This window comes from Malaclemys terrapin, chromosome 4 (assembly GCF_027887155.1).
Source record: "Malaclemys terrapin pileata isolate rMalTer1 chromosome 4, rMalTer1.hap1, whole genome shotgun sequence".
Lineage (NCBI taxonomy): Eukaryota > Metazoa > Chordata > Testudines > Emydidae > Malaclemys > Malaclemys terrapin.
The window spans coordinates 107,016,514-107,041,096 of record NC_071508.1 but is presented as its reverse complement, the minus strand read 5'-3'; the positions used below and the strand labels follow the sequence as shown (position 1 = coordinate 107,041,096).

Genomic DNA, 24,583 nt, shown 5'->3' with positions numbered 1-24,583 from the left:
GCGCGGAGCGCGGTGCTGGCAGTGCTGAGGGGCGTCAGCGCAGGCGACCGGTCCCGCCTGCTGCACTGGATGCGAACGACCAGTAAGCGATGTATTCGCCCACCGCGGCACCTGTCCGTCCTCAGCGAGCCCCAGGCAGCGCGCGGGGGCTGGGCTTTCCCCGGGAGTTTGAGGCGCTGCGCGCGCCGCGCCCGTTGGGTCCGGGGATTTGGCAGCGCGCGGCTCCTCCCCTGGGTCGGCTCAGCGCGGCGCTCGGAAGGTGTCGCCCCTGAGTAACGTGTGCCCCTCACTTTTAAGTATCGACTGAAGTAGGGCTTGCTTAGATTGCGGAAACTCCAGTGTTGGCCGCTTCTAGCGTTCAACTACCGCACCTTACCCTCCCTCCCCAAATCGTCAGATTGGCTTAAAAATTGAGACTTTAAAAAAAAAAAAAAAAAGTAGGGATCCTATTTGCTGTGAGGTTTCTGAGCCTTTAGGGTGCACTAAAGTCACATGTTCAAGCTTTTCTCTGCTGTTCTGAGGGCTAAACTCTTCCTTTGTAAAGCAAGTTTTGCTTGGTTGGCTAGGGTTGTCCACAGCGGGGGTGGGGTTGACTTGATGACTTCTCAAGGTCCTTTCTAGCCCTACCTTTCTACGAGTCTCGTGAAAGCTGAAATCACCACGCAATCTCTTGATTCCAGCAGCTGGGGCGCTAAGAAAATACTCTGTTATCACAATACTTCGTAACATTGAATTTGCATTGGTGTCATTTACAAATGTTAGGTTTTGTCTAACGGCAGGAGATGCACTTATTCAGTTTAAATTGGGTTAAAATCCAGGGTGGTGCAGATGCTTTTATTTAAATTTAAACTGCAACCATGCAAGCAAAGCTGATGATAATAGTGAAACTGATTTAAATTGCTTTGTGTAAAGAGAAATGCAAAATCTAATGAAAAAAGTAAATTGGATTTTGGAAATTATTACACTTTTAATAATCAAAGGAATGTAGTTTCCTAAGAAAAGAAACATTTATTTATAAGTACAGTGGGACCCTGTGCCGTGATTGAGGTTCGTAGGCATTATGAGAATACAAATAACTGTTTCTGACATTGATCGCATTCCTGTAAGATGCTTCATAGAGAAAAATGTCTTGATAGGTAAGGAAGGACAAGCACTACACCAATACATTAATGTTGGATAATCCTCAAACTGCATGTTGGTTTTTATCTCCTCTCCGATTCATGCATGTGCTCGTATTTACACTGCCATTATATGAGTCCCGTCTTTTCTATAGTCTGGATTTGGCAGATTTTACTCTAAATCTGTAGCACTAAATGTAATAAAAGACTGTTGTTGAGTGATGGCACTTTTCGATGTCTGTCTGAGTCTCATTACCATAGTATCTGAGTGCATCAGGCTTCAACGTATTTATCCCCACAAGATCCTTGTGAAATAAGAAAGTACTTTTATCCATATTTTTTGGGGCAGGAAGGAAACTGAAACATGGAGATTAAGTGATTTGCCCAGTGTTACACAGGAAGGCTGATACAGAGTAGTATATGCTAAGTCCCAAGATAGCACCCTTATTGGACCAGCTGGTTTTGAGTAGTGTATTTGCCATTTCTAAAAAGACTTAAAAAAATTAGCCTTATATGTTTAGTTTCTTATGAATTGTTTACAACAATTTTTGAGAAGGTTGAAAATGTAGAGTATGTATTTAGGTAATGCGCTGAAGCCATAGCCTCGTAGTACTGTGCTGAATAAAGTGCAGCCCCAGCCTCAGCTCCCGTCCGTGTCCTCCTCCACCCCTCCCCCCCCCCCCGCCGGAGCCCTGCTCCTGGCCCCAGCTCCGGGGGGGGAGGAGGAGGTGAAGGAGGATGGGGTAAAGGGGGGTACAACCCTCAAAAGTTTGGGGACCACTGCATTAGGCAGATTGTGATAACTTGCCCCCACATTACAGATTAGGAGGAGACCAAACAGTTAAAGATTGCATTAAAATTTGAAGCATAAGGTTTAATGTTTATTCCAAAAATCATTAGCAGTAACTTTATTATTTTGGGTTCTTGTTATCCATATAGATGTCCAATCCTGGTTTGCATCTTAAGTTTTTGGCCTCAACACACTGAGCAAGTAGGTTTCACAGTTTAAGGATGCATTTTGTGATTAATAATTGAACACTTGCTCTTACTTTGTTTTCCTGTCACTTAGCTGGTTTCTGTTTCACGACAATACTTTGCTTCTCACCTCATGATTACTTATTTTCTTTAGGGTGGTTTTTTTTTTTTGTGAGGGACCTATGAAAAACCTTTTTGAAATCTAAATGAACAATGTCATCCCATTCTTCTTTATCTACAACTCCTTCACCTTCATAAAATTCGAATAGGTTAGTGAGACGTGATTTTTCCTTTGCACAGACCTTGCTGATTAAACTCTCATTGTCTTCCAGATGTTTTATTATTCTAATTTTTAACTATTGTTTCAATCAGTTTACCAGGTACAGGAACTCCTCACTTAACGTTGTACTTATGTTCCTGAAAAATGCAACTTTAAACGAAATGATGTTAAGCTAATCCAATTTCCCCATAAGAATTAATGTAAATTAGGGGGTTAGGTTCCAGAGAATTTTTTTTCACCAGACAAAAGAAAATATACACACACACACACACGGAGTACAGTATAAGTTTTAAACAAACAATTTAATACTGGTACACAGTGATGATGATTGTGAAGCTTGGTTGAGGTGGAGGAGTCAGAGGGTGGGATATTTCCCAGGGAATGCCTTACTGCTAAATGAACTAGCAATTGACTGAGCCCTCGAGGGTTAACTCTCACAACACTCTACAAGGCAGCAGGAAAAGAGGGAGGGCAGACAGAGACACACCCTGTGTGTGAGGAAAAAATGCGCATTTCCCCTTTAAGTAGATGACCCCAGGCTTAAGTACACTGCCTTGTTAATTAAATCAGCTTGCTGAGACCTGAGATGGCAGCTGCTGCCTAGAAGCTCCCTCCCTCCATTGTGTGTCCCCCCTGCTCTATGGAAGATGGGGTGAGCAGAGGGGAGGGGAAGACACCCTGACAGCCCCCCTTTCCCCTTCTCTCCCCGTACAGCAAGCAGGAGTCTCTGGGAGCAGCTCCAAGGCAGAGGGCAGAAGCAGCACCTGGGGAACGTAGGGGAGTGGGGAGCGGGGAGCTGATAGGGGGCTTGCTGGTCCACCTTGGTTCCAACCACCCACCAGCTAGCTGCAATGGGCTGCTCTAGCTGTAAGCAGTGGACAAAACAGGCGGCTGCCAAATGACTTAGAAGGGAGCATTTCACAACTTTAAACGAGCATGTTCCCTAATAGATCAGCAACGAAACAAGGTTAACCGGGACGACTTTAAGACTGTATAGATGCAAAGCTTACTGGTCTGTAGTACCTTGGATAACCTCTAGAGCCTTTTTAAAATGTACACATATTTAGTACTCTTAATGAGAGACAGCATATTTTTGCTAACGATTTCTGCACTTAAGATAATGAGAATCTGTCAAGTAGTTCAGGTCCCAGATTTTGAACTACTTTATAACTGGTGCAGTCTGGCAGGCTGCGCAATCATAGTTTAATGTACTCTGTTGCTTTTAAAAAGCCCCAGTAATTGAAGAAAGTCCACAGGTGTTGGACAAAAATGAGTAGAGGTCTAAAAAACATGACCTATGAGGAAAGATTGAAAAAATTGGGTTTGTTTAGTCTGGAGAAGAAGACTGTGATGGGGTCATGGTAACAGACTACAAATACATAAAAGGTTGTTGTAAAGAGGGAGGGGATAAATTGTTCTCCTTAACCACTGAGGACAAGACAAGTAGTAATAGGCTTAAATTGCAACAAGGGAGATTTAAACAGTAGGAAAAACTTCCTAACTCTAAGGGTAGTTAAGCACTGGAACAAATTACCTAGGGAGGTTGTGGAATCTCCATGATTGGCAGTTTTGAAGAACAGGTTAGACAAGCACCTGTCAGGGATGGTCAACACTACTTAGGCCTTGGCTACACTGCCAATTCACAGCGCTGCACTTGCTGCGCTCAGGGGTGTGAAAAAACACCCCCCCTGAGCACAGCGAGTGCAACGCTGTAAAGCGCCAGTGTAATCAGCTCCTGCAGCGCTGGACGCTCTCTCGCAGCGCTGCAAGCTATTCCCCTCGGAGAGGTGGAGTACTTGCAGTGCTGTGAGAGAGCTCTTGCAGCGCTGGCGGCGCAACTACACTCGCGCTTCACAGCGCTGCCACGGCAGCGTTGTGAATCCGCGAGTGTAGCCAAGGCCTTAGTCCTGCCTCAGTGCAGGGGACTGGACTAGATGACCAATCAAAGTCCTTTCCAGTCCAGTCGTATGTGTCTATGATTTGTGGAGCAAGCCTAAACTAACATAGCAACAGTATTGTAATTGCAATTCAATTTTTTGAGTTAGCTCTCAGCCCCAGCACTCCCCAAGGGCTGGCTTCTAACCCCTTCTGAGCCAGAGAGTGGTGACCGCCCAACTACACTGCCCCTTCCACCTATCCCCTATTCCCCCCGAAGCCACCACCTCACCTTATATGTGTGTCTTCTCCAAGGTCCAGGCACCTAATTGGAACCATGCTTGCGTGGCTCCACTAATTAGGTGGGTGGCCCTTCGTTCTCTTGTGTGTGTCGCCACTCAGGCACGCACCTTAGAGGGAACTATCTGCGGACCACCTGAATGGAGCTCACGGACCTCTGGTGATCCACAGACCACAGTTTGAGAACCTCTGGTCTAGAACTTCCAGAGAGCCACAAGAGAAATACAGTAACTTTAAATGCACACAAGAGGGCCATGGAGAGGTGCAGAGCCTACGGAACATGGCCTCCTATCACTGTAAGCGGAGGTTAACACTCTTTCCAGATTCCTTGACATCAGCAGTGTTGCTGGCATTTAATCAAGGAAGTCAACAAAAGTCTCAGTATTCGCTCATCTTTAATCTGAGTGTATGGGGTACGTTCTTTTTAGTTAGGAGGAACATACAAAAGTTTTAGGCAAATTTTTAAATTTCTTATCATTACCCATCTAATGGTGATAGTCACTCTTATTAGATTGGTAGTACGAAGAAACATTCATACAGCTCACCCTACAAATAACTTAATTTTTTCCCCCTCTAGCACGAGTTGGGATTATTTTGGATGGCCATAGCCTTTAGTATATATCTGCCATTTCCTTCGCTCGCACCAAGTCAAGGGACAGTGAGCAAATGGAGAAAGGAAAGAACTCTCTCTTCTTCTTCAAGTGCTTGCTCATATCGATTCCAATTAGGTGTGCGCGTGCTGCGTGCACGATCTTTGGAGAATTTTCTACCCTAGCAACATCCGGTGGGTCGGCTGTGGAGCCCCCTGGAGTGGCGCCTTCATGGCGCTGGATATATACCCCAGCCGACCCAGCGCCCCCTCAGTTCCTTCTTGCCGCCCCTGATGGTCGTTGGAACTGTGGAGCGCGGCATAGCTGCTCTCTACTCTCCCTAGCTTAACCTGTTAGTTCTTATAGATAGTTGTAGTTATATTCTTTAGATTAGTCGTTTGTTGTTAATAGTTCACTCACTAGTTTAAATAGTTGGCAGGGGTTAAGGGGGCTATATTTCCCCCGGCGCACAGCCAGGCTCATGCCCAAGGCTCCTGGCTTTAAGCCGTGCGCGTCCTGTATTAAGCCTATACCAACGGGAGATCCTCACGACTCGTGTCTGAAGTGCATAGGAGAGTCTCACCAGACAGATAAGTGTAAAATCTGTAAGGCTTTCAGACCCAGGACCAAAAAGGAGCGGGACTTTAGACTTAAGCAGCTCCTCATGGAGGCGGCACTTAGCCCAGATCCTCCCTCGGCGCGCCAAGTCCCGGCACCAAGTGCCTCGGTGCGCAGCGCCCCTGCGGCACCCACCGGTACTGCACCGCGAGCAGACGCGCATAAGGCCACACGGCACCGTCCTCCCTTGGCACCGCGTCCGCCACAAGCGCCTCGGCGCCGTTCCCTGTCTCCGGGACATAAAAGACCCCGTAAGACCCAGGACGCCGCGGTCCTACAGGCATCGGCTCCCCCGGCACCAGTGGTAGAGCCGCGTCCGCCTCTAGAGCGCCAGAAGGCGCAGATATCCTCAACGCCGTTGACTCCGGCACTGGGGGTAGGGCCGTTGAGTCAGGTGCTGACTGGCTCACCGCCTTGTTCGGTGGTGGAGCCCTGTCTCCCTTCTACTCCGGAGACCTTCGCGACAGCGAAAGACCTCATCGCCCTCACGGAGCCGGCGCCGTCTCAGCCCGTGGCACCACCTGCTCTTCGGACCGTGAAATCCAGGGGCAAGCCTGCCCTGGTACGCCCGCCATCTCCGGGCGTGGACTCATGGCACCGCTCCTGGTCTCGGAGCAGGTCCCGACGCCGCTCGCAGTCCCAGCGCCGATCTTCGCCCCGGCACCGGTCGTACTCGCGGCCTAGGTCTTCTTCACGGCACCGATCTGCGTCTCGGCACCGTCAGGACCATCGGTACCAATCGGAGTCTAGACGCAGTTCTCGGCACTGGTATGAGTGCCGCTCCAGTTCGAGAGGCCGCTCCCGGCACCGAGTCTACAGGCAGTCTTCGTCATCCAGATCCGGATCTCGGCACCGACATGGCCAGCGGCACCGCTCTCGATCACGGTACCGCTCACCGGCACTGCGCAGGGACCGCTCACCTATGACCCGGCACTGATCGGCACCGTACCGGACCGAGCCGATGCAGACACGCTCGGCACTGCCCTGGCCCTCAAGATCGGCGTCTCGCTTATCCGACGGGGCTTCCCGATCAGCGTACCCTGCTCAGGGTCAGGCTGCCGCTGACTTGGGTCATTGGCAGGAGGGGGCAGAGGACCCTGCACAGGACCCTACGCATTGGTCTTTCTGGACCCCGTGGGCGTATTATCAGGCGCAAGGGGCTCCACCATCGGCCTGTCGCTCGGCGCAATCCGAGCCCAGAGTCCTGGAGGCCACCATCTCCCGTCCTCCCCCAGGGGGCATGGAGGCTCCCGTGCCTACACCAGCACAGGCCCCAAACCCCGGGGCAGGAGATCCTCCGCATCGGGGACCCTTAGAACTGGACCCTCATTTGGATCCCCTACCCCCTGAGGCATCCTCCTCATCTTCCCCGGGTGAGGCGGTGGCGGGCACAACAGCCTCAGACCCACCCCCAATAGATCTCCGTGCCCACCAAGACCTATTACGTAGGGTGGCACGCAACATGGACCTCCAGGTGGAGGAGATAGTAGAGGTACAGGACCCAGTGGTGAGCATCCTGTCGGCTGATGCCCTATCCCGGGTGGCGTTACCACTGATTCGTACAATTCAGGCTAATGCCAATACCATATGGCAAACCCCTGTCTCCATTCCACCCACTGCCAGAGGTGTAGAGAGAAAGTACTTTGTCCCCTCCAAGGACTATGAGTACCTATATATGCACCCTCCACCGTGTTCACTAGTTGTGTACTCGGTGAACGCAAGAGAGCGCCATGGCCAGCAGGCGGCAGCGCCCAAATCGAAGGACGCTAAATGCTTCGATTTGTTCGGACGTAAAGTGTACTCAGCGGGGGGTCTGCAGCTCAGAGCCGCGAACCAACAGGTGCTCTTGAGCCGCTACAGTTACAACTCATGGAACTCAATGGGTAAATTCAAAGAGTTGGTTCCCCAGGACTCAAGAGAGGAGTTCGGGGCCTTAGTGGAGGAGGGTAAGAAGGTGGCTAGGATCTCCTTACAAGCCTCCCTGGACGTAGCGGACTTGGCCGCCAGGACACTAACATCTGGGATAGCCATGCGACGCGTCTCCTGGCTCCAGGTTTCGGGGTTACTGCCAGAATCTACCTGCAGGATCTATCGTTCGAGGGCCAGGGGTTGTTCTCGGACAAGACGGACTCTCGGTTGCAGAGCCTCAAGGACTCGAGACCATCATGCGCTCCCTTGGGATGCATGTCCCAGGACCCCAGCGCAGGCCCTTTAGGCCCCAGCCACAAAGGTTCTACCCTCCTCCTCCTCATCCAAGACAGGACTTCCCCAGAAGGAGGGGACGAGGTGGTAGACGGAGGTCGACCGGCCCTCAGCCCGGTCAGAACCAGGGCCCTCCTAGGCCACCTTCAGGACCTAGGCAAAACTTTTGAACGTGCGCTCGAGGACGGCGCGCCAGCCACTACCCAGGATCCATTTCCTTCTGGGATCGCCTCTCCCGTTTCTGCCTTGCTTGGTCCCTTATAACCTCGGACCGTTGGGTCCTTCGCACGGTGGAGAGGGGATATGCTCTCCAGTTTTCTTCGTTCCCCTCCCCGTCCCTCTTCAGGGACCCTTCTCACGAGCATCTCCTTACACAGGAGGTTTCCGGGCTCCTCTCTATGGGAGCCATAGAGGAGGTTCCCCTAGAGTTATGGGGCAGGGGGTTCTACTCCAGCTACTTCCTAATCCCCAAGGCAAAAGGGGGTCTGCGACCCATTTTAGACTTACGCGGGCTCAACAAATTCATAGTAAAGTTGAAGTTCCGCATGGTCTCCTTGGGGACCATCATCCCTTCCCTGGATCCTGGAGACTGGTACACTGCCCTTGACGTGAAGGACGCATATTTTCATATAGCGATCTACTCCCCTCACAGGCGCTTCCTTCGCTTTGTACTAAACAATGGACACTACCAATTTGCTGTCCTTCCCTTTGGATTGTCCGCGGCACCAAGAGTGTTCACCAAATGTATGGCATTCGTGGCAGCATACCTTCGTCGACAAAGGATACAGGTGTTCCCGTATTTAGACGACTGGCTAGTGCGCGCCCAGACCAGGGAGCAAGTTCAGGCGCACGTCCAGATAATACTACAAACATTCCACGAGTTAAGTATTCTACTCAACAAAGAAAAGTCCACTCTGGAGCCAACGCAGAGGATAGAGTTTATCGGGGCAGTTTTAGACTCCAGACTCGCCTGAGCTCTTCAGCCAAACGCTCGATTTCACACCATCGTGAATATCATACAAGGTCTCCAGGTCTTCCCGATTACCACAGTAAGGACGTGTCTCGGCCTATTGGGTCACATGGCCTCTTGCACTTACGTCACCAGGCATGCCAGACTTCGGCTTCGCCCACTTCAGGCCTGGGTGTCGTCCGTGTACCGTCCTTATTGGGACAACCTAAACATGGTGGTCACGGTTCGGAACTCAGTCTTGACCGCCCTCACCTGGTGGCTGGATCACAGGGCGATTTGCGAAGGAGTGCCGTTTCATGCCCCACAACCTCACCGCCCACTCCACGAGGGCCCAAGCCTCCTCGACTGCCTTCCTGGCTCAAGTCCTGATTCAGGACATTTGTAGAGCTGCAGTTTGGTCATCGGTCCACACCTTCGCCGCTCACTATGCGCTTGTATAGCAGTCCAGAGACGATGCTGCATTCGGATCAGCGGTTTTGCACACAGCAATGTCTCACTCCGACCCCACCGCCTAGGTAAGGCTTGGTAGTCACCTAATTGGAATCAATATGAGCAAGCACTTGAAGAAGAAAAAATGGTTACCTTTACCTGTTGTTCGAGATGTGTTGCTCATATCCATTCCAAACCCGCCCCCCTTCCCCACTGTCGGAGTAGCCGGCAAGAAGGAACTGAGGGGGCGCTGGGTTGGCTGGGGTATATCTCCAGCGCCATGAAGGCGCCACTCCAGGGGGCTCCACAGCCGACCTACCGGGTGTTGCTAGGGTAGAAAATTCTCCAACGATCGTGCATGCGGCGCACGCACACCTAATTGGAATGGGTATGAGCAACACATCTCGAAGAACAACAGTTACAAAGGTGAGTAACAGTTTTTTCTACTGGATTATTCACCTAAAGAATTGAGTAGAGATTAAGTTGAGGCACTTGCTCAGCAGGGCTGTTCTCCTGAGCCCCCTCCTGCAGGTGTTGCCCAAAATACTGGGAGAGAGTCTGAACTAGTGGAGGAAGATGGGGCTTAAAATCACTATACTCTGCCCCCGGAACTAGGGCCTCCGCTCAGCATTCCTGGTGATTCCTCACCTCATGGAGCTGCTCTGAGCAACAATTGTGGCAGTGGTGAGGGAAGGCAGATCCTACTACGTTCTTCTCCCGAAATTCCTCTGTCCTAGATGCTTATATCACATCCATTACTGTAATATCTGAGCACTCCCATAATCACTAAGATTGGGACCACACAAAGTATTGCAAGGAGTCAGTACTGAGATGCATGGTTAACACCAACTACATCTCTAGAATTGGGGTTGTCCCACTCAAGGAGGAGCCAGTATCATGGGAGATGCTGAAAAGTTGTCCAGTCTCCACAATTATCCAGTGAATTTAAAGCCCAGTATTTCTAGGAATGCAGAGAGAGAGCAGAGGAATGATGTTGGGCGCAAAAAAAAACAAAAAAAAACAAACCAACTATAGTGGAAAACCAATTTGAATGTATATGGTGAAAGAGAGATCATTGCAACCAAGGGGGAGTAAAATAAACAGGGAAAATGACATCTTCTGAGACACAAGTTTATCGCTTTCTTTTCTGTACTCCTACCACAGTCCTATTTCTGTTCCCATCAAGATGTTGCATTGCAACAATTATACTTCCAGCTGAAGAGGACTGGGCATGGTTCCAACATCATCAGCAGAGCAATTTAAGGCTCACATCCTCCTCACCACCCCAGGGCTGAGTGTGTTTGCAGCTCATGGCAGCTTGAGATAAAGACCTGAGCAGGTGGATCCTCCTGCAGTAGCATGTTGCATCACTGCTAAGACAGCTTGATGTTTTTTTTTTTTTTTACTTAAAACAATTTATTAAGATTTTTTTGACTTTTATGAAAATGATAAATATGTAAAATGTTATCTGGCACATCAGTTAAAAGTAATTTAAGATCTTTATAGCATAGCAAAAAGCTAGTAACTTTTATCTTGTCTAGAATAAAGATATCTGAACAACTAAGAACTCAAATAGAAAACTTTAAACAGTTCCTTGGTTTAACAGTTTCCATGAGTAATCTTCCTTAGTAATTATGGTAACATAAATCACCGTCTTGAACCTATTTTTCTCCTCTGCCCATATACAGAATAAAATAAGTGATACTTCTTTCAGTTCTTACAAATTACAGAAGTTCCAACTCTTTTCACATGATGATAGAAATAGTCTACTGTCTTCAGGCAGCTGCTTAGCAACACTGCTTTCACTCTTTCGCAACTAGCTTCCTCATCCCACGCACTATAGTGTAATGTACGTCATTTTCTGGTGACTTACATTACAGCTTTTCCTTTGAATTACAGTCAGTTTTAGATCTTGAAGAAATGAAACACTAACTATCAGAAATAGCAACAAGAAACATTGGTACTTTTTTTTTTTTAAATACTGGGAAAGCCAAGTCCCAGAAATTTTGCCTAAGAAAACTTGGACAAAACCTAAAGGCTAAAGCCGATTTGGGACCCCCCTGCAAAGATTCCATTAAATTGGGGTGCAGAGTTCAGTGTGTATGTGTGTAAGCTGAAAGAGGCTACTTGTAATATGCCCAGGTTGTGTTAAAAGAGGGAGACATTCTGGTTTACTAGGGGCTCATATTATCACTGCCAGCTCTGTCAACCTGATGCATCTTTTACTGCACAGAACTGGAGCATGAGCAGTAAATGAATTTGCATTGCTGATGTAGTGTAGTGTGAGAACCCCTGCACTGCTAGTAGCAGATCTGGTGCTGGAACTCTAAATGTGTGGTGTAAACTGTAGAAGAGCATTAACCCTGGACCTGAACATGCGCCTGGATTTATTTCCTCAAGCCATTAGTGATGGCGCCTCCTGCAGTTAGAGGTTTGAGAGAATTGTGTAAACTGACCATTCAGACTTCACTATTATAAAAGTGTCCTGGGTTATATTAATGTTTATACAGAGAAGGTGTGGCCTCAGGTTGAAAGACTCATGCTTTTAAAAAAACCTCTGTCATACAGTAAACTCTGGGGTACTTTAGTTAACCTCAGGAGGAGGGAATGAGTTGACACTATCAGGATTGACTCTCTGACTTCAGGAAGTCCACTTTTCAAATCTGAAACTAGTCATAAAGTCACCTTTCTTGGCAACTAAAAACCTTTTTTGTTGTATTTTGAGCTTTTAAAACAGATTTAACAAGCTTATTTGTGGATTCTTACCAATCAATCATACACTGATAGTGCCCTACCAAATTCACAACCATGAAAAACACATCACAGACTGTGAAATCTGGTCTCCCACTGTGAAATCTGCTGGGTTTTTTGTGTGTGGTTTTACCATGTATTATACAGATTTCATGGGGGAACCAGCGTTCCTCAAATTGGGGGTCCTGAGCCAAAGGGAAGTTGCAGGGCGGCCTTTCTTCTGCGCTGCCTTCAGAGTTGGGCGGCTGGAGAGCGGCGATTGTTGGCCAGGTGCCCAGCTCTGAAGGCGGCACCCCACCAGCAGTAGCGTAGAAGTAAGGGTGGCAATACCATACCATTCCACCCTTACTTCTGTTGTTCGTCAGCCGCCTGCTTTGTCCACCACTTGCGGAAAGAGCAACCAGTTGCAGCTGTCTGGTGGGGGTTGGAACCAGGGTGGACCAGCAGCCCCCCATCAGCTCCCCTAAGTTTCCCTGTGTGGCAGCCGCTCAGCAGGCTATCAATTGCTGGCAGTTCAGCTGTCCCTCCCCCCACTGCCATATGCTGCTTCTGCCCTCTGCCTTGGAACTCCTCTTGGGAGCCTCCTGTTTGCTTTGCAGGCCGGGGGGGAAGAGGGGTGCTAATGTTACGGTGTCCCCCTCCCCCCTGCGTACCCCATCTCCATCGAGCAGGGTAGGACACGACAGGGCTCAGGATGGAGGGAGCTTGCTAGCAGCAGCTGCTGTCTCAACTTGCTGATCTAATTAAAAAGGCAATGTACTTAGAGTGGGGTGAACATACTTAAAGGGGCAATGCACATCTCTCTCTCTCCCTCCCTCCCCCACAGGGTGTGTGTCTCTGTCATCTCAGCCAAACTTCACAATCATCATTGCTGTGTACAGTATTACATTGTTTGTTTAAAACGTATACTGTGTGTGTGTGTGTGTGTGTGTGTGTACATATATATATATTACACTACAAAATAGTCTTGTCTGGTGAAAAAAATTTCCCTGGAACCTAACCCCCCCATTTACATTAATTCTTATGGGGAAATTGGATTCGCTTAACATTGTTTTGCTTAAAGGCGAATTTTTCAGGAACATAACTACAATGTTAAGAGAGGAGTTACTTTATATCCGCTCCTTACATATGGGGGTGGGGGGGGCAGGATTCCTTAAGAGGAAGATACTTTTGCTATAGAGGAGAGGAAAAGAAAAGGTAAGGTGGAACTGGAAATCTTCAAGAGCTTCTAATTAAAGCATCGTGATGAGTAAAGAGCAAGAACAAAGAAAGATGAACATGAGTGCTAAGAGATCATAACTAGTACTATTATAGAACAAGAAGATTGCATCTGTACTATGCTCCTTACCCAGAGCATAAGGAATATGATTTATCCAAACAGAGTAGTGTTTGAGTAGAGATCAAGTGGTGTCACTGAGCCGAAGCCAGAGTGACAGATTAGATCGACATTAAGATGGTGGATATATTGTGAATCCTTTTCATTATTTTAAATATTATTTGATTAATTGAGATGGGATGTTATGTTAGGCTCTGATGTATTGCCAATTTTAGGAAGTGGCATTAATTACCTTTTACAATTGTCCACTGGGAAAATGAAGCTGTTAAGGAAAAGGTTGATGTAAGAACAAGGACTGGAAATAAGCAGTTAGTCATCCATGAAAACTAGGTCATATGATTTTGATAAATGTATGGAACAATTATACAACATATAAGTTCTGACTGGTTCAAAATTGAACTGTGGAGCTTCTATCAGCTCAGTCAAAGAGATGTAAATTTAAACAACACCAGGGTGGATTTGATTTAAATCCAATTGATCATGATTTAAATCACTAGTCAGGAAGACTGTATTTAATCATGGATTTCTACATAAAGTGCATTCTTGTTGGTTGTTATAACCTTAATATACATTCTTCACAACTCATATCGATGAGACCCAAACTGGGTCTCTTTTACGGCCTGCTGCAATTGTAGGTTTTCCCTTTTAGTGAGAGAATGGTATGGTAGATCTCAAATCAATGACAGCTACACTCAGACCTCAAGACTTCTGGAATATGCTGCTCAAACAGTTTCACTTTTTTGTTTCTGCTGCCTATCCCTCCCTTCTCACATTTATCTCCAGACTTCTTCTCCTTGTCCAGATCTATTTCGCCCCCAACAATCTTCTATTCATTGAACTTTTTGAAACTTTGCACTTTTAGAGAGAGGTAAGGGATTGACTCTGTACACAAATTTGCAGAGAGACAATAGGGTTGAGGTCTGTTATTTCTCACCTCTATATATTACTTTTTTAAAAACATTTTTGCTGTTAACAAAAATGTTATCTCTGGAGACACAAATCCACAGTTTGAGAACTGCAAAACTAAGCATCTCTGATGGTCTCTTCTAGACTTAGCACTGAGTCCCATTGGGTAGATAGAAAGATTAACCCGGGGTGGCCAACCTGAGCCTGAGAAGGAGCCAGAATTTACCAATGAACATTGCCAAAGAGCCACAGTAATATGTCAGCAGCCCCACATCTGCTAACCCCCTCCGACCCCCAGCGCCTCCCACCCACCGGCAGCCCTGCCAATCAGCACCTCCCCCTCTCTTCCCCCACGCCTCCCACCCACAGCAATTAGCTGTTTTGCAGTGAGCAGGAGGCTCTGGTGGGCAGAGGGGAGAAGCGAGGGCATGGCAGGCTTAGGGGGGATGGGTGGAGTGGTGGCAGGACCTGGGGCAGAGCAGGAGGTTGAGCAGTGAACACCCCAGAGCAAACTGGAAAGTTAGCATCTGTAGCTCCTGCCTTGGAGTTAGCGCCTATGCAAGGAGCCGCATGTTAACCTCTGAAGAGTCACATGCGGCTCCAGGAGCCACAGGTTGGCCACCCCTGGATTAACCTAAATAATCTATACTGAAGCCCCTGGAATCCTATAAAATTGGGTTCCTAATCTATGAACTATTGGAACTCATTTAAAAAACTTTTCTTAAACATTACATGAATATATTGTCTCATACTATAGAATTCAAATTTATAATCCCTATTCCATGATGAGATATCTTTGAGATATAATGTATCTTAATTAAAGCTATTTTTAGATAGGTTTTTTCCTCAAAAAGCATTTTATCAAAAAAATCCAATTTAAATTAAAAAAAACAATGATTTTTTTTTTCAATTTAAAAAAAATAATAATTGGTTTTTATCCACCCTGAACAATACACCAAAAGAGCTGAAGTGCTAATTAAATAAACCTGACTTCTATTGGGGGAAAAAAGTACCAGGAAGCTGCTGATAATCTTAATGGAGACATTTGCAGGGGAAGATGGTATTAGGCATGACCAGATTATTCATGCTGAGGTCATATCTAAAATCTTATTGGTAACATGGGGGAAATTAATTTTTGTGAGAGATGCGGCCTTATCTTCAACTTGTACATTCAGTATCACCAAATCATATTCAAAGTTTAAATTAGCTTTGCATTATTAAGCAACACAAATGTTAGTCTTTGCAAAGCATATTTGCTTTTTCCTCTCTGATCTTGAATTTATATAAAAAAAACCCAGTTGTCTTTGCTCTTAGATTGCCTCTTTATTAAATCCTCTCCTTTCAGTGTGCTATGCAACCTCCTATTGTAATTTAGAGGCTACATAATGTTTTCCAAAGGAGGCTGGATAGCCATCTGTCTTGGATGGTTTAGACATAACAAATCCTGCACCTTGGCAGGGGGTTACACTAGATGACCCTTGCAGTCCTTTCTAACTCTGGGATTCTATAATGCTTCTGTACAGTCAGATTTTTTGATAGTGCCAAAATGTTTAGACATAATACAGTCAGAGGTGCTATCCATCCAGTGTGAGGCTTCTGATGTTTATATGGCTAATTTTAAATCTGCTACGTTAAGGTTGAGTTGTGGCAGGGTGTCAATTTTTTTCTAAGGTGTTGATTAAATTATAAATGCACAGTGAGCAGGTCCTGCAGAACCAGTTTTGGAGTGTAATACAGACAGTAATATTCCTTCCAGCAAAAAAACACAACTGATTGAGATTCATCTTAAACTAATTCATAAACTATGTGCAGTTTCTTCCTGGTTTGTTTTTAAAATGTTATTAACTCTGTGAAGGTACATCCTAGAGCTTGGATAATGTACTGTACATTTCCATCATTTAGTACCAGTAACAGGCCAAGTTCTGGTGACACAAGAACAGTACCTATGTATTGAGGTTCTTTTTGATTTCTTGTTTGGAGATACCTGGAGAGATAGACATCAAGGGATAGCCTATGTAGTACAACCCTACTGAGGGTGGAGTAGATATACCCTTCCCGGGGTGAGGCGGAAGTGTATATTTTAATATTTGGCACCTGGATACTGCAATCAGTGGGAGGGGGGCTGAGTAGGCGAGCGGGCGGGCAGTGGCGGGGAGTGAGTAGGCGAACCGAGAGGGGGTGGGGGGCTGAGGAGGCTAGTGGATGGGCAGTGGTGGGGGCGGGCAGGTGAGCTGGTGGCGGGGGAGGAGGGCTGAGGAGGTGGGCAGTGGTGGGAGGTAAGTAGGTGAGCTGGGGGGATGGGCTGAGGAGGCGAGCGAGCAGACAGTGGCGGGGGGTGAGGAGGCGAGCTGGGGGAGGGTGACTGAGGAGGTGAGCGGCAAATTGGTGGGTGACCTGTTCTACTGATCTGGTCTGGCTCCCATCCCCTTTCCCAGGGCCGGCTCCAGGCACCAGCAAAACAAGCGGGTGTTTGGGGAAGCACATTTCTTGGGGCGGCATTCTGGCGCCGTCCATCATAGGCGCCGACTCCAGGGCATGGGGAAAAAGTGCCCCCACCGCCCCAGCTCGCCTCTGCCTGCTCCCCTGAGCGTGCCACTGCCGCTTCTCCCTCCCTCCCTCCCTCCCTCCCAGGCTTGCCACGCGTGAAACTGCTATTTCGCGCAGCAAGGCTGCGAGGGAGGAGAAGCCGAGCGGCGGGCGCTCGGGGGAGGCGACGGTGGTGGAGCGGGGAGCAGTTCCTCTACCCCCTGTTATTTCCTGCACCCCCCCAGCTCACCTCCGCTCCGCCTGCTCCGCTGAACGCTCCGCTTCTCCGCCCTCCCTCGCCTGAGGGGAGAGAAGCGGAGCGGCGGCACGCTCAGGGGAGCAGGCGGAGCGGAAGTGAGCTAGGGCGGGAGGTTGCGGGGGGCCCGCAGGAAGCAATGGGGGGGGAAATGCGGCACGCTGGGGGAGGAGGCAGGGCTGGGGATTTGGGGAAGGGGTTTGGAAGGGGTGGAGTTGGGGCGGGGCTGGAGGCAGAGCGGCACAAAAAGGGGGGGGGGGGGGCAAAATTTTTTTTGCTTGGGGCGGCAAAAATCCTAGAGCCCGCCCTGTCCTCTCCAAGGGTTGTAGCTGTCTGGAGGTGCCTGCCTGGCATGCCTTCCTCATTCACACCTCATTCATTCAACGGGGCAATTGATTACAAAGCCGGGGGGGGGGAGGGGAGATATTATTCTACTTCTAGCAAAAAGACATTTTTCTTTTACCTTAATTATACTACCTTAGGGGCCCGCTATAACAAATTACCGAGGTTCAATGCTGCTGTTTCGGTGGGGCGGTGTTGGGGAAGGAGGGTTCAGGTGGCGCTGGGGGGGGTGTGTGTTTTGGTGCGCTGGGGGGGGTTGTTTCCGTGGGGTGGGTGGCGCTGGGGGGGGTGTTTCGGGGGGGGCTGGGTGGCACTGGGGGGTTTGGCGGCGCTCAGGGGGTTTCGGCCCTCAGCTATTTTCTTTGGAGTAATATGGCCCTCGCCGTTTTACAAGTTGTGCAGGCCTGCTGTACAGACACATAGTAAGAGACAGTCCCTGCCTTAAGGAGTTTACAATCCATTCTAGACAATGGAAAGAGTGGGAGAGGAAACAGAAGCACAGAGAGTGAAGTGACTTGGACAAGGTCACCCACTGAGTCAATGGCAGAGCTAGAAATAGAATCCAGATCTTCTAAGTCTCAGGTTAGTGTCCTGTCTACTGGACTACACTGCCTCAGCAGGGACTTTTGTAGAATCCAGATTGGTGAAAACATATATTTTTCTCTTAGTCCTTGACAGGAATGGGTTCTGAGATGTGCCTAGCAACACTGGGGCAAGTTATTTCATGGCCTTAAGGTGTTCCTGTGTGAGCATTTATTTTATTTCCCCCCCTCACTTTAGACAGGTGGAGGCTAATTTCTGCCTTTGTCAGATGTGTCAGATTAAAATGGACAGCAAAATCTATCCATTCTACTATGCTGACCAGTTGGTTGCTTTTTTAAAAATACTAAAAAAGAGATTAAAAAATGAACCATACTTAATTTGCTGATTTGACTAATGTAAACAATCTAGGAAATGGTTAAATATTGTTGATTTGAAGATTTATTTGATCTTAATTATGTTCCAGATAGTGTAAGACATTTAGGGAAGTTGGTAGTGTTTATTTTATTGTTCTGCTGGTAGTTATTGTAAAGAGCATCCATGATTTTTTTTCTCTCCGTTTCTAGTGTTTGGTGATGTTTCAGTTTATTCTTGTTTCTGAAGAAAGTGAGTCTCTAATGATACTGTATATTTTATATATGGTCATAGTTCTATTGGAGAGACAAGGTGAGTGAGGTAGGTGTTGGTTTTTTTTTTTGGTGGTTGTGTGTTTTTTTTTTTTTTTTGGACTAACTTCTGTTAGAGAGAGAGAGACGTGCTTTTGAGCTTACATGGAGCTGCTCTTCAGGTTTTGGTACCCTCAGAAAAATTCAGAGAATATGAGGAGGGGAAGAGTCACATTTCCCATTTTCTGGATTTGGGGAAGTAGGGTGTTCCCTCCTGTCTTTCCCCCCTCCCCCTCAAAAGTTCCATATTACAATAACCATTTCTCTGCCCAAGAACATAAGAATGGCCCTACTGGGTCAGACCAAAGGTCCATCTAGCCCAGTATCCTGTCTTCCGACAGTGGCCAGTGCCAGGTGCCCCAGAGGGAATGAACTGAACAGGTAATCATCAAGTGATCCATCCCCTGTTGCTCATTCCCAGCTTTTGATAAACAGAGGCTAGGGACACCGTCCCTGCCCATCCTGGCTAGTAGCCATTATTGCACCTATCCTCCATGAATTTATCCAGTTCTTTTTTGAACCCTGTTATGGTCTTTGGCCTTCACAACATCCTCTGGCAAGGAGTTCCTCAAGTTGACTGTGCGTTGTGTGAAGAAATACTTCCTTTTATTTGTTTTAAACCTGCTGCCTATTAATTTCATTTGGTGACCCCTAGTTCTTGTGTTATGAGAAGTAGTAAACAACACTTCCTTATCTACTTTCTCTACACCAATCATGATTTTATAGACCTCCATCATATCTTCCTTTAGCCGTCTCTTTTCCAAGCTGAAAAGTCCCAGTTTTATTAATCTCTCCTCATACGGAAGCTGTTCCATACCCCTAATTTTTGTTGCCCTTTTCTGAACTTTTCCAATTCCAATATATCTGTTTTGGGATGGGGTGACCACATCTGCACACAGTATTCAAGATGTGGGCTTGGATTTACATAGAGGCAACATGATATTTTCTGTCCTATTATCTATCCCTTTCTTAATTATTCCCAGCATTCTGTTTTGCTTTTTTGACTTCCGCTGCACATTGAGTGGATGTTTTCAGAGAACTATCTACAATGACTCCAAGATCTCTCTCTTGAGTGGTAACAGCTAACTTAGTCCCCATCATTTTATATGTATAGTTGGGATTATGCTTTCCAATGTGCATTACTTTGCGTTTATCAACATTAAATTTCATCTGCCATTTTATTGTCCAGTCACCCAGTTTTAAGAGATCCTTTTGTAGCTCTTTGCAGTCTGCCTGGTCTTAACTATCGCTAGTAATTTTGTATCATGTGCAAATTTTGCCATCTCACTGTTTACCCCTTTTCCCAGATCATTTATGAATATGTTGGATAGGACTGGACCCAGTACAGACCCCCGGGGACACCACTATTTACCTCTCTCCATTCTGAAAACTGACCATTTATACTACCCTTTGTTTCCTATCTTATAACTAGTTACCAATCCATGAGAGCACCTTCCCTCTTATTCCGTGGCAGCTTACTTTGCGTAAGAATCTTTGGTGAGGGACCTTGTCAAAGGCTTTCTGAAAATCTAAGTACATTATATCCACTGGATCCCCGTGGTCCACATGCTTGTTGACCCCCCTCAAAGAATTCTAGTAGATTGGTGAGGCATGATTTCCCTTTACTAAAACCATGTTGATGCTTCCTCAACAAATTATGTTCATCTATATGTCTGACAATATTGTTCTTTATTATAGTTTCAACCAGTTTGCTCGGTACTGAAGTCAAACTTACAGGCCTGTAATTGCCGGGATCACCTCTGGAGCCCTTTTAAAAAAATTGGCGTCACATTAGCTATCCTCCAGTCATCTGGTACAGAAACTGATTTAAATGATAGGTTACAGACTACAGTTAGTAGTTCTGCAATTTCCCATTTGAGTTCCATCAGAACTCTTGGGTGAATACCATCTGGTCCTGGTGACTTACTGCTGTTTAACTTATAAATTTGTTCCAAAATCTCCTCTAATGATACCTTAATCTGGACAGTTTCTCAGATCTGTCACCTAAAAAGAATGGCTCAGGTTTAGGAATCTCCTTCACATCGTCAGCCGTGAAGACCAATGCAAAGAATTCATTTAGTTTCTCCACAATGGCCTTATCGTCCTTGAGTGCTCCTTTGGGATCTTTATTGTTCAGTGGTCCCAAGGAGGCTGGATGTACAGTATCCTAAAGAGCAGAGGTTTTCAAACTGGGGTTCAGAACCCCTTAGGGGGTCACGAGGTTATTACATGGGGGGTTGAGAGTTGTCGGCCTCCACACCAAACCCAGCTTTGCTTCCAGAATTTATAATGGTATTAAATGTATAAAAAAGTGGTTTTAATTTATAAGGGGAGGTTGCACTCAGAGGCTTGCTATGTGAAAGGGATCAATAAAGCCACTATTCTCCTTCCTCAAGACCAGGAATGGGCAAACTACTGCCCGGGGGCCACATCCAGCCCTCCAGATGTCTTAATCCAGCCCTCGAGCTTCTGACGGGAAGTGGGGTTGGGGTCTTGCTGCACTCCACATGGCTCCCAGAAGCAGCGGCATGTCCCCCCCCACAGCTCCTACGCATAGGGGATGCCAGGGGGCTCCGCACACTGCTGCCAGCCAAAGCGCTGCCTCCGCAGTTCCCATTGGCCGAGAACCATAGCCAGTGGGAATTGCAGGGGCAGCGCCTGTGAACAGGGCAGTGAGCAGGGCCGCCTGGCCGCACCTCTGGGTAGGAGTCGGAGGGGGGACATGCTGCTGTTTCTAGGAACTACTTGAGGTAAACGCTGCCCGGAGCTGTCCCCCTGCCCCAGTGCTGATCCCCTCCTGCCCTCTGAACCCCTCAGTCCCAGCCCAGAGCACCCTCCTGAACTCCCAACCCCTCATCCCCATCCACACCCCAGAGCCCGCACCACCACCCGGAGCCCTCCCACAACCCAACTCCCAATTTCGTGAGCATTCATGGCCCACCATACAATTGCCATGCCCATGTGTGGCCGTCGGGCCAAAATGTTTGCCTACCCCTGCTCAAGACCCACTTCTTTTATGATGCCGGGAAATAATTTTCAAACCAATGTTGGATGGGACAGTGAGAGACAGATGAGATTTTATTTATTGGGTTAAAAATAAAAAGCTAAATCTGGAGCCACTGAGTTGTGCACACTATCTATGTAATAATTTGCAATACTTAATGTCACTACTGTTAACTCCCTCTCCAGCTCTTCCTATCTATCCTACTATTTGTTCATACTGTGCGTCATGTTTCAAATTAGATTGGAAGCTCTTAGACCATGTATTTGTACAATGCCTAACACTGCAATCCCAATCGGGGCCTTTGAACATTACCACAGTACAAGGAATAATTAATAACCTATATAAACCTTAGATAGAGTCCATCTGGCCTAAAGCCTAGTAGTAATGTTCTGCAGCATAATAAGAGAGCCCTGGGATTGGCTCTTGGTCTCAGTTTTGGGAAGTGCTGTGGAAGCAACATTCATAGATTCATAGACTCTAGGACTGGAAGGGACCTTGAGAGGTCATCGAGTCCAGCCCCCTGCCCTCATGTCAGGACCAAATACTGTCTAGACCATCCCTGATAGACATTTATCTAACCTACTCTTAAATATCTCCAGAGATGGAGATTCCACAACCTCCCTAGGCAATTTATTCCAATGTTTAACCACCCTGACAGGAACTTTTTCCTAATGTTCAACCTAAACCTCCCTTGCTGCAATTTAAGCCCATTGCTTCTTGTTCTATCTTTAGAGGCTAAGATGAACAAGTTTTCTCCCACCTCCTTATGACACCCTTTTAGATACCTGAAAGCTGCTATCATGTCCCCTCTCAGTCTTCTCTTTTCCAAACTAAACAAACCCTGTTCTTTCAGCCTTCCTTCCTAGGTCATGTTCTCTAGACCTTTAATCATTCTTGTTGCTCTTCTCTGGACCCTCTTCAATTTCTCCACATCTTTCTTGAAATGCGGTGCCCAGAACTGGACACAGTACTCCAGCTGAGGCCTAACCAGCACAGAGTAGAGCTGAAGAATGACTTCTTGTGTCTTGCTTACAACACACCTGTTAATGCATCCCGGAATCACGTTTGCTTTTTTTTGCAACAGCATCACACTGTTGACTCATATTTAGCTTATGGTCCACTATAACCCCTAAATCTCTTTCTGCCATACTCCTTCCTAGACAGTCTCTTCCCATTCTGTATGTGTGAAACTGATTGTTCCTTCTTAAGTGGAGCACTTTGAATTTTTCTTTATTAAACTTCATCCTGTTTACCTCAGACCATTTCTCCAATTTGTCCAGATCATTTTGAATTTTGACCCTATCCTCCAAAGCAGTTGCAATCTCTCCCAGCGTGGCGTCATCCGCAAACTTAATAAGCGTACTTTCTATGCCAATATCTAAGTCAGGGGTTGGCAACCTTTCAGAAGTGGTGTGCCGAGTCTTCATTTATTCACTCTAATTTAAGGTTTCGCGTGCCAGGAATACATTTTAACGTTTTTAGGAGGTCTCTTTCTATAAGTCTGTAATATATAACTAAACTATTTTTGTATGTAAAGTAAATAAGGTTTTTAAAATGTTTAAGAAGCTTCATTTCAAATTAAATTAAAATGCAGGGCCCCCCGGACTGGTGGCCAGGACCCAGGCAGTGTGAGTGCCACTGAAAATCAGCTTGCGTGCCGCCTTCGGCACGCGTGCCATAGGTTGCCTACCCCGATCTAAGTCGTTGATGAAGATATTGAACAGAGCCGGTCCCAAAACAGACCCCTGTGGAACCCCACTCATTATACCTTTCCAGCAGGATTGGGAACCATTAATAACTACTCCCTGAGTATGGTTATCCAGCCAGTTATGCACCCACCTTATAGTAGCCCCATTTAAGTTGTATTTGCCTAGTTTATCGATAAGAATATCATGTGAGACCGTATCAAATGCCTTACTAAAGTCTAGGTATACCACATCCACCGCTTCTCCCTTATCCACAAGACTCGTTATCCTATCAAAGAAAGCTATCAGATTAGTTTGACATGATTTGTTCTTTACAAATCCATGCTGGCTATTCCCTATCACCTTACCACCTTCCAAGTGTTTGCAGATGATTTCCTTAATTATTTGCTCCATTATCTTCCCTGGCACGGAAGTTAAACTAACTGGTGTGTAGTTTCCAGGATTGTTTTTATTTTCCTTTTTGTAGATGGGCACTATGTTTGCCCTTTTCCAGTCTTCTGGAATCTCTCCTGTCTCCCATGATTTTCCAAAGGTAATAGCTAGAGGCTCAGATACCTCCTTTGTTAGCTCCTTGAGCATTCTAGGATGCATTTCATCAGGCCCTGGTGACTTGCAGGCATCTAACTTTTCTAAGAGATTTTTAACTTGTTCTTTTTTTATTTTCTCTTCTAAACCTACCCCCTTCCCATTAGCATTCACTATGTTAGGCATTCCTTCAGACTTCTCGGTGAAGACCGAAACAAAGAAGTCATTAAGCATCTCTGCCATTTCCAAGTTTCCTGTTACTGTTTCTCCCTCTTCACTAAGCAGTGGGCCTACCCTGTCTTTGGTCTTCCTCTTGCTTCTAATGTATTGATAAAAAGTCTTCTTGTTTCCCTTTATTCCTGTAGCTAGTTTGAGCTCATTTTGTGCCTTTGCCTTTCTAATCTTGCCCCTACATTCCTGTGCTGTTTGCCTATATTCATCCTTTGTAATTTGTCCTAATTTCCATTTTTTTATATGACTCCTTTTTAGATCATGCAAGATCTCGTGGTTAAGCCAAGGTGGTCTTTTGCCACATTTTCTATCTTTCCTACCCAGCGGAATAGCTTGCTTTTGGGCCCTTAATAGTGTCCCTTTGAAAAACTGCCAACTCTCCTCAGTCGTTTTTCCCCTCAGTCTTGATTCCTATGGGACCTTACCTATCAGCTCTCT

General features: G+C 46.8%; 1 protein-coding gene across 1 annotated transcript in view; it reads left to right on the top strand.

Annotated features, from left to right (window-relative positions):
- Positions 1–24,583, top strand: part of LOC128837382 (uncharacterized) — a 46,294-nt gene continuing 21,711 nt past the window's right edge. The window contains exon 1 of the mRNA XM_054028533.1: positions 1–82. The gene's annotated coding sequence lies outside the window, so the exon portion shown is untranslated. The remainder of the gene's footprint in view (positions 83–24,583) is intronic.